This window comes from Hetaerina americana, unplaced genomic scaffold, assembly GCF_022747635.1.
Source record: "Hetaerina americana unplaced genomic scaffold, ioHetAmer1.1.p SCAF_5, whole genome shotgun sequence".
NCBI classification, from domain to species: Eukaryota; Metazoa; Arthropoda; class Insecta; order Odonata; family Calopterygidae; genus Hetaerina; species Hetaerina americana.
Genome location: NW_027287095.1, coordinates 36,882,223 through 36,892,043, shown reverse-complemented (window position 1 = coordinate 36,892,043; position 9,821 = coordinate 36,882,223). Strand labels below are relative to the sequence as shown.

The 9,821-nt window shown below is 37.6% G+C and overlaps 1 long non-coding RNA gene across 1 annotated transcript; it reads left to right on the top strand.

Annotated features, from left to right (window-relative positions):
• The first annotated feature begins 576 nt into the window (after window positions 1–576).
• Window positions 577–6,493, top strand: LOC139694408 (uncharacterized). Its single transcript, XR_011702131.1, has 3 exons — window positions 577–640; window positions 2,111–2,348; window positions 6,360–6,493. It is a non-coding gene; the product is annotated as an uncharacterized lncRNA (long non-coding RNA).
• Window positions 6,494–9,821: the final 3,328 nt, after the last annotated feature.

Below are 9,821 nucleotides of genomic sequence, written 5' to 3'. Positions count from 1 at the left end.
GAAAGTTCTTTAATAATTGCTGGGAATGGGCAAAATGTTTTGTGAGCAATTAATGACAGCAGAAGATGGCTTCATTCACCACCGAACGACTCACTTTAATTAGCAACAAATGCATTACGGCCTCGTCAAAAAATAGCGGCGACTACGAAGGTATAACTTTTCATGGTTTACTTTGAACGGGATTCAATTGAAAGCCGGCAATATTTATCTCTTCACACATGATTAAGATGAATTCGGCATTAATGAAATGTGAGGAGATGGTGTGGGAAACGTGTTGCTATAATTCTAAGGAGGTGGTGAGAAATCATCAATAATCTTAGTCTTACCCATAGAATGAGGGAACGCATATTTTTCTTTCGATCAATACGTGTACACGCGCATTCTACATTCAGTGCGAATGAACATCTTGAAGTTCTCTGTAATTTTTGGCATTTGATTGTTGAACCTGCTTTGATTTCTCAACGCCTGAACCCATTTTATTTCCAGGGGAGGGTCTTCCAAAATCGCTTGGGACTTCCCTCGGGAGACCTGAGAAGGAGCAGCGGGAGTACGACGCGGTCGACGACGACCCCGCTGAGGCGCCTATCGCCGCCCCCCGGGAACAACAGGAGGCACTCTGTGATCACTTCGAAAGGAAACGGTATAATTAGTCTTCGTGTCACACCTAAATATTATTTTGCAACTAAATTTATGTCTATTAATGACTACCTGGAAGCGCTTTTTAAAGGAGCCCTTTCAACGTAAATTTTGACCTCACGAAGATTTCAAAAGTTGCATAAAGAATAAGGTACTATTTTGATCAATCGCGATTCGAAACGATGTGTTCTGCCTCACATTTGTAGCGATGGGTATCGTGATGAACTGTCGGAAGGTGAGGTTATTTTCACAGCGAATATTTTATGCAGTTGTAACACCGGAGAGTCTAAAAAATTGTGATGGAAAAATGAAAGTGTTGGTGAAAATTCCAGTGTTTGCATTACTCTACATTTAAGGAAAGGAATTAAGGGATCCGTCGTCCGATGTCTTACAAAAATCAGGCCAATATGTGAAAACACCAATCGGGGTTGAGAAGAAATACTAAAAATAATCTAAGGTAATTAATTCTAAGGACTTTAGTTAACATGGAATGTTTCAGGAAGTTGAAGTTCTTCTGCATGGAACATAAAGAGAACATCTTAAAGTATTCCGTGAGATCGCGATCGCGTGCATCCTGGGCACACAGGATTACTTATCTGAGTTAAAAAATGTTCGTATATATCTTTCTTAAATTCGTGATATATTCAGGAGAGCATCCATCAATAGTGATTCTAATATCGTTGAACCCACAAATAATTTTTTTTAAATAAACAATTACCATTTACAACTGATCACATTAAAAATTACATCAAGGATGCAGTTTGGAAGAGTGCGTCGTAGTTCAACATCAAAGCGTGTGAATAGCACTCACTCTATGGAAGTTGTGTCTTCAAGGGAAATCAATTTTGTTGAAGAATTTTGGCATTCAACTGATCCTACACCAGTAGTCTATATACTACGTTCTCCAATTTTAACATGATTGAAAATATCTATAGAAAGATTAATACAAAGCTTTCAAAGATTTGGGCAATAAATTGATGACCAATATCTGTGGATTTTAGGCCAAATTTTTTAGCAGCCATCGACAATAGTTCAACAAAGCTTGGCCACATAAACATGTCTTCTAGCCGAATAGCCCCACGGTACATATTCACAAAACTAACAAGGCTGCGCTCAAATAATTTCTTAAGTTGCACGGCGAAGCTGACAGATAAACTCGGAGATTTTAACGATGCAAGTTTCTCCTGGATGTATGACTTTCTATTATCCAGCTGAGATTTCACGTAAACCCGCGCTTCTCTGGCCAAAAGAAGGATTAAATTTACTCAGTGTGCCCCAAGGTGAATGAGTACACACAGGAGAAGGTCACGACACTCATAAGTTCATGTTTCCCGGCATGATGCTTGAACGGCTGATGACCCCATTCTCCGGGGGACATTCCGAAAAAAGTCGTATTTTTCGAGTTAACATGTGCGTGTGTGGCGTAGGTAACACAAGACTTCCGTTATGATGACTAAGCCTTCCCGTTCTCTAGGTCCACCACCAAACCTGCGCCCACCGAAGCCGTACGAAAAGGTCGTCCGACAATCCTCCCAGTCTTCCAGACGCGTGATCATGGGAGGGAGGGATAAAATTAGGCCATCTTCGGGATCCTCGCACAAGAATCTCTTCGGGAGCATAGGCAATGAGGGATTCAAGAATCACCTCCAGGCACAAGCCGGTTGCAGATATTTCGGACCAACTGTGTGCTTGTCGGTGGATTATTATCCCAGGTGAGATATTAGTGATGTTACGTATTTTTAATCTCAGATCTCTACTCTACTTCACCTCTTCTTAATTATTTGACTGTCGTCTAGGAATCTGCTGTTTTATCCATCTTTTTTCGGTATTTTCCATAAATATTCTCTTTTATAAATTTATAATTAGGTCATTGAACATCTCAACTGAATAATTAAACGCATGTATACATACACTCATACGTAAAAAATGTTCATGTTTATTTAATAAATGTAGTAAATAAGTTTGTTAAAGAGCACGGCAATCAGAAAAAAATACAAAATGACACAGTGCCCTTTATTCTGTTTTATGTTTTGTTGCATCGTCAAACTTGAGACACCACACACTGACATACATAAGCGCATGCTCATATTAACATACATGTATGTGGAAAGAAATTTTTCATTTATGGCAGTTAAGCAAATTTTGAGATAAAGTGGTTAATTAAAATTTTTTAAAAATTACCTCGGGTAACACCCAATCAAATTTTCACTTCAGAACCGTGTGAGATTAGGTATACTTCGAATGTGGTGTTTTGATTCTTTCCGGAAGACACAAGATACTAAGTATTGAAACCAGGGTCGTAAGATTAGAATATTAAGTGGAAATAACAAAGCTGCAATTTTTATTTCCGTGAAAGATAAGTTCTAATGGTTTTATTTTTGGAACTGGTTTAATGAAAATAATTTAAATATATTAATTATTATATATATGCGGCTAAAGTTGAAAAAATAATAAATAGCAGCTAAGGTGACTGTGTCTGATATTATTATCCAGAATGCTAAAAAACAAAACCTCATTTTTGACCACTGGTTAAGAGTCAAGTAAGAGTTGAAAATGGTGCTTGCACAAATTCTATCATTGTAATTGACCACTCACTGCGGATCAATTATGTTCAACTCTACCCCTTAAGATCAATTCTTTGGAATTTTGGTGATCAATGAAAGTGATGCATTATCATATTATTTCTGCATAAATATTTCAGTTATCGACTGATTCTCGTCTTCCTATATATATTTATGAAGAAATCAATATACCCAGGGAGTGCAAGCCTTAATTTTAGAGCGACGCGGCTCTCAGAGATGCACAGGATTGACTCATTATAATGGTCGATTATGGACGGCAGAAATTATTTCTGTAGCCAACGTCTTAGTGCGTCAAAATATACATCTATAGCAACTACTTTTCAAAATTTAAGCTTCCGTACTCGGTTTTGTGCCTTTTTCCAACTAAAAAAATAAGTTTGATACCAGTTATTTGTGAAGTGGATTTTCATATTTCTTTTACCTATAAAATAAGTCTACACAGACATATTTACTTGGAGGCCAACAACTTGCATTGTACGTTTTCCGTAGTCTTGTAATAATCACCATTCGACCATCTTTTGGTCACAAATATCCCCAATAAAAAACCAATTTTGATCATAGTAGAAACTTAATATTTTGCGCTAGGCCTGGTGCAGACGTCCAAAATTATTTGATATTGCATAGGTTTTCTGCAAACATTGTGATTTCAGGAATTTTATAGCATAATCAGTCTATAGCTCTCACGATAAAATTATTTTGGTAACGTAAGCTCCAAATAATGAGTGCTGAACACCCCAGAATGCATATGCATTACTTTCCTTCAAGTGGAGTAATAGTTCTGTAATGTATAGCCCTGAGAACGTCTACAGGAAGCGTACAGATATATGTATTTAATGGACAGAAATATTTATAGGTATTATTCCATTCAATGGAGGCATCCTATTACTTATATATAAGTAATAATAATTATTACCACTGCCACATGCACCATTTTGACCTAGATAATTAGGTAATGAGACAGTGAGAAATGTCATTTCGTGTTAATAAGCAGGATGTGTGAAAATGTTACTGAAAAATATGTTCTCTAAACCGTAAAATATGAAACTACTTCCATTGTTTCCCTGCCGTTTATCACTCTCGTAAACTAGAGCGCGGAGAATAGTTTTCCTTCAAATTTTCTCTTTTTCTGTTACGTAGTAAGCAAACAAAAGCTTGTGTGTGCTTTAGTCGATAATTGACAAGCACAAATATGCTTTCCTCTACCTCGTCCTGAGTTGCGTGGTTAAAGTGTGCCACGAGCACTTACGACTGGAGAATATCCGATTTCAAATGTAAGCATGAATCAATCGACAGCAGTTTGGTTCTTGACATTTAATTCACAAAACCTTTCAAAATGAGTTCAAAAATAAAATAATGCCAAGTTCAAAGTTATACCTTGTGGTATTTAAGCAAATAATGAGTATCATATAAAATATATTGAAATTAGAAATTCCAGCAAATTACTAAGGCTTTTAAATGGATTTTCAAACTCGAGAATTAGGCTGATCCACAAGTGCCACATTTCTTTTACATTGACGATGACGACACGTGTAAACAGTTGCATCCACAATAGCTACCTCTTCTTTTTCAACAAATTTTCCCGGTCACTTAGACTGCATCTGTCGGCTAATCGAATAAATATATTACAATAGATTTGAAAGATATTATCCTATCATTTTCTATGAGCACATACCTGGAGCCAATCATATTTCATTATTTCCATTATGATAGAATGAATGGAAGCTCTGATAGTTATGCTGCAAATTACAACTCATAAATATTTTCATCAATTCGATTCATTCGCTGGTGTGAGATCATCAAAACTAATACCGTATTTACAACAAATACATTTGCTCATTGCAGAATGCAGAGTACTCATGAACTATGACACAAAAAACTGAAGTGGAGTTCATGCATCTCAATATGAAGTTTCAAAACATTCAGTTTATTATCTTGTGATTTTGGCACCTGCATACATGATTTATTATGCATGTAATATGGTGTAAGAGTTTTTGATGACCAAGAATTTTTTTCAATATTCATAAAGAAACAAGTTGTAAGTCCATAAAGCAATAAATGTTATATATTATATATTTAACCTTCCCATAACTGTGATGGATAGTTGAGCGGGGGTAATAAGAACATTAAAACCTCATTCATTCTAATTATTTTCAGCATACTATCGAACAATTCGATTCAAATAGGTTCCTAGCTAGCTATATGAGCAACTATAAGTAAACCCGAGCGCTTCTAGTTTCTTAATTTTTCCCCTGCTTCCTTTTCATTGGCAGATCATCCATCCTACCTTTTCAACAGATAACCATTGAATACTTATTTCGATATAATCACAATTAATGACAGACTTATCCTTTGATTATGGACATATATAGATGTATAATACGCATCTTTATAATTAATTAAAATATCTTTTTTAACTTCCTCTTCAAGACTACTTTATGTTAATGACCAGAAAAAATAGAGCACTAACTGCCTAATTTTTCTACCAAAGGAGTTCATATAATAATAGCAAGTTTTTCTTTAAAAATAAATATTACCCTTGTTAAATTAATCAAACATATCCAAAGAAGTAACAGGCATTGTACTTTTCCACTGTTTTTTTAAATAAATGCAGCTGGTTTCATCATACTAAGACATCTTCTGGACAGTAGATGACTAATTAAGGTGAAAGAGGGCATATTTATTTGAATAAACAGGTATAAAAAGTACCATGTCATTTATTCCTGTGAATATATCACTTTCACAAAATAACTCCTGAAACCATTTCATTTATTAATTGACTGCTGTTTATTGAAAATACCTTATCCATAATTAATGATCCCTTTCTAGAAAATGTAAAAAAATAACATTGTTTGTACATTTTCACATGGAAGAAAACGTCAAAGGGGCGTAACTCTTAACTGTAAATGGTGTTTTTTTTGTAAGCTCAAGGAATTCTATGCATGACAGTTGGTCGTTAATCATACATACATATATTTGTACATATATGCATATTTACACATGGATATGTGTATGAATAACCTCAATGATACTCACATGTTTGGTTGGAATAAATGCATGCATTGGAAAAACTGAACATGGGCAACGAGAATGTTCGTCCATAAAGGTTAAAAAATATAAGCCACTATTAAATTAAATTTACAGGGAAGCAATTCTGAACGGCATTCGACAGAAGAAAGGCTTCGCGGAGGCATTGCTCGCGAACGACCTAAGGACTGGAGGTCCATCGGAGAGCAATCCCGTCAGCAGCCAAGAAGAATTCTCCGTCTGCCCAAGTGAGGTGCTGCCAACGGCCAGGCCACAGAAGGCAATGACCAAGAGCGGCGTCTGGAAGTTCATCGTGAACGTTGACGACCTCTACACGCAAACCCTGAGGATGGAGGCCTGCTCGTGAGTTGAAATTTTATCCCTGAAGTTCCGTCATGGTGAAGTAAAATGTTCAAGGAGCTGATAATGAATTTGAGTAACAGCAAGCACTATATATATATATATATACACACACACACTCGTGTATATATATATAAGTGCATACTATATTCATACAAAAATGGATGGTGACATAACATCCGCCCCCACAATCCCCTTCGACGGCTTGCGTGCTATCTATGGATGTAGATGTAAAAGATATATATTTAGGATGATGAGATTGGACTGTTACGGTTTCTAAGCTGTCATATGATTAGTATTTTTTTATTTCATCCGGAAAACATGTATGTATATCTAGAGAATTTTTCTGCTCCAGTGAAGCTCTAATTAACAATATATTTTAGTACACGGAGATAAATTCCATCGCAAAGTTCCTTTAAAATGCTTAAAAACAGTTTAGCTCCAGCTAATGAACGAGTGCGGGATAGGAGAACGCAGATGATTTAAGAATTAATATTATGATCACCATGTGAGAGCACTAATTAAGGACACGTCGATAAGTTAGGATTTAAGATATTTTTCGATATATTTTAGTCTAATATGAAATATTTGCTGTTAATATTTCGTACTTTCTCAACTTTCATTGATTATTTTACCGCCTCAGTTTTTTTAAGCTCATACCGGAAAAGGAGATTATTAAATATTCCACGTATGATCACAGATCACGTATGATCACGGTAGCACTTTATTAATTACGACTTCAGCGACCGAATCATTCACATCTTCAACAAAAGCGAACTTTTATTGGCAAGGCTAAAAATTTCCGTGTCAAATACAGGTAGCGAAAGAAAAAGCAATTAAAAATTTTTAATTTTTTCACGACCCTTTGAAATGGATGTCCCCCGAGGAAGCTGTTAAAAGCGGAAACAGGCAGGATTTCCTCCTGCGGTCGCTTCGGACTGGGTAGTTACGGTTGCTCTCTCGATCATCCACCTCCGAATGCCATTCAAGTCACCGAGACGATTCCCCCACCGCCACCGTTTCCTTTTCCTTCTGGAACCTCTTCCTCGTTCCACTTTTCAGACGCACTTGCACTTGCAACTCGAGTAGTACTTGACGCCCCCGTTTCGGCCTGCGAGACGCTTTAAGTCGATCGGAGGGAAACCCTCTTCATCGCTCCCCACACCGCTGCCGACCTCAAAGAGTGACAGAGAGAGAGAGAGACGGAGAGAGATCTTCCCTGCCGGCTAGGTATTTACATACGTACTGACTTCCCATAGGCTCTTGACGAAGTAAGCGGTCCGTGGGAAGCCTTGGCCGGGAAGATGCACACGGAACCAGTCCTCGGAGTCGGTTTGGTTTTCCTGTGCTTGGGGGGCGGGGGAAGCGGAAGGCTGGGAGACGAGCAGAAAGCGAAATCGCGCATGAAATGAAGGCCGCGAATGCAACCTGGACTCATTACAATAAGAGAGCGCTCAAGCGGGAGATTCTTCAGGGAAAAGGCGTTAAGGTCGCTAGGATAATGAACGAGAGTCCGCGAAACGGCGTTTTTCAGTGATGTGAAGCGTGTTTCTTGGAATGATGCCCAATGTCGCGCCGATCCAAGCTCTTAGGAGAGCATTACCTCATTGTTTAGTATTTTATATTCCTGTAATGCTAGTCGTAATGTGCAGCATTCGGCATACGCAGAATGTGCAGAGCGATTATGTCAAAGCATAGAAAATATTTAAGTCTAGCTTTAAAACTGGGATGTAGAGCGCACTGGTGAAATTATTAAAATCTTAATTCAGTTACCATTATGATATCAATATAACATACAAAGTAATTTTATCACACATATTTTCCACTGATTCTATATATTATTCACTAAGATGAAGCATCATTTATGTAGCAAGAAATAATGAGCTCCACGGCCTCTCAGTTAAATAAGAATGGGGAACAAACCCCAATGGCTGTAATAATTAGTCGCAACTCTCTCGTCAGACCAATGGTTGTGTTGGTTTAACGGGAACCACGTCAGAGACCAACCACAACCTCTCTACCAGAATACTCTCTGTGGTGGTTTACGGGAAATTCATCCGCATCAGGGACCACACACAGCCACATGCACACTATCCTGACTGAAATCCTTCACGAGGCTTTGAGACCCTGTTAAAGAATTTCAGATGGAGATGGAATCCTTCACGAGGCTGTAGAGTAGACCCCGTTAAAGATTCCAGGATATTCTCAAGCACACACTTCGTGACTGGCACAGATCAATCACACATGCAAGCACTCAAGAAACATACTCAAAAGGTCCCAACTTCTGGGAGAATCTGAACACAGGTAAAGAGCTTAACCGAGGATATGCGTCGAACACGCGTGTTTCGGCGACAAAGTGGCCCTCTTCAGCGAACCGAAGGGAAAACACCTCCAACACAAGGTTGAAAGGCTGTGTGTGGTCCCTGACGCGGATGAATTTCCCGTAAACAACCACAGAGGGTATTTTGGTAGAGAGGTTTTGGCTGGTCCCTGACGTGGTTCCCGTTAAACCAACACTACAATTGGTCTGACGAGAGAGTTGTGACTAATTAATACGGCCATTGGGGTTTTTTCCCCATTCTTATTCATCATTTATGTATCGAGAGCTGTCAGAGAGACTCTAAGGAGAGTATATAATCATCATTAGTCAGGTTAGTTATCATTAGTAAGTTCATCTCATTAGTTAGGTCACTCACTCTGTGAATGATGCTCTACTGTTTGGTCACCTTACTACAAACTCCATATTCATACAGTCGAATGTGTTCAAAGGAAATTCGAGCTCAATATTGCATTCAAATTCAATCTTCAAAAAGATCTTTATAGTTATCATCAAATGTTACCTCTACTAAATCTTCCCTCCTAGCAAAAACGTAGAAAAATTAAAAACATAACTTTTCTTTATAAATTACTGCATAACAAGATTTATTCTTTAGAACTCCTCATGGATCTTTCCGAGTACCTTCACATAACACAAGGTATGAGGTCCTCTTTGAAATTAGATATCATGCACAAAATTACACTTACTACTCGCCTATAAGCCAAATTATGAGAAATGCCAGCAGTTGTGAATATATTGACCTACTTTCTATCTCACCAGGATCCCTTAAAAAATCTTATTAAAAATATCTGAAGAATATTAGAATGTTAATTGTTGCTGTGTGGATATTTGCACATGTCAATAATTTTTTCCTAATGCCCATTAGGAAAATTTTCTTAATC